The 1230-nt window shown below is 37.0% G+C and overlaps 1 protein-coding gene across 1 annotated transcript in view; it reads right to left on the reverse strand.

Moving 5' to 3' along the window:
- LOC110111260 (peptidyl-prolyl cis-trans isomerase FKBP16-1, chloroplastic) overlaps positions 1 to 1230 on the reverse strand; it is a gene marked incomplete in the record, with an annotated part of 29882 nt that overhangs the window by 11858 nt on the left and 16794 nt on the right.

Below are 1230 nucleotides of genomic sequence, written 5' to 3' on the forward strand. Positions count from 1 at the left end.
TCGGGTCAGAGGAGGGTTTTAATGTTTAGATTCTGAGGCAAATTTTCAGAAAACAGATTGTGTTTGTAGATAAGTCACTATCCAGAAATTTTGCCCTCATTTTACAAGGACTTCATAATCTAAGTTAAGGTTTCCTATAGGTACAAGCCCCTATAGTTAATTACCCCTCCCGATAACAAGAGAGAACTTTCGATTAGGCTAGTCGTCAAATAGATACGAAGTATACGATGTATAGTAGCAGCATAATTTGGTATTTGAAAATTTAATATTTAAAATTAAAAATCCACCACCTTACAGTTAAAGCGGATGGTGGGGGGAATGATGATGAACCCGATCAAGATCCCATGGTTCCATCATCCCGGCCCATCATGATCCCTGGTCTTCTTAGTCAGAGGAAGTAGTCGACCTAAACTGACAGAAGGAACTTTGTCAGCAGCCATGGGTTGCGTCGTTGCAGCCATGGGTTGTGTCGTCCAAGGGTATCTCGTAGACTTGAGGTATATGTTTGTCTAAGGGAAAAAATTTGAATCAACCTTAGCTAACAGAGAGCTTTATTCCCTATTGATTTATTACTCAATGAATTAACGTCATTGGGAACATGAGGGCTCTGACCATGAAAGTAATATAATGGTGTCATTTGGCGGCAAAACTATCCAGTCAGAGAGTTCCGGTCATAACCGTTTACCTATTATGACATTTGGCAACGAAACCACTGGTTAGAGGATATGTGTCACATTCTACTGACAGAGATGATTGAGAAAGAATGCTAGAGATATTGTCGACCAAACATTTGCTCTTTGTGAGCTGAAGTGATTTTCAGATTTTTCCACCTCGACAAACTATCGCGGAGGGTTAATGAATATTTTACTTCATGTATTTTGGTGATTTATTTTCATTTTAAATATCCAAGATTCTTCTATTTTGAGAATTTTGAGTTTTCATGGGCATTTGAGAATTTGGAAGGCGTTTTTAAATATTTAGGGTCCCTTCCAATTTAGATAAACATTTACATGACCATCATCGAGGTATTTATGGGCATTGTCATTTTATCGGTTTAACCTTGTCGACTCCGTCAACTTGCTGACAGAGAATGAGAGCATCATGTTCATTGTCAGTTTTATGTCTTTATTAGTGAATTTTCTTTATTATAGGCCTTGAAGACTTAATATGAATGTATAAAATAAATATCACAATCGATGCACAAATGTATATTTTTTTGATGGTTTGAAC

The sequence above is a fragment of the Dendrobium catenatum genome, unplaced genomic scaffold, assembly GCF_001605985.2.
Source record: "Dendrobium catenatum unplaced genomic scaffold, ASM160598v2 fragScaff_scaffold_970, whole genome shotgun sequence".
Lineage (NCBI taxonomy): Eukaryota > Viridiplantae > Streptophyta > Magnoliopsida > Asparagales > Orchidaceae > Dendrobium > Dendrobium catenatum.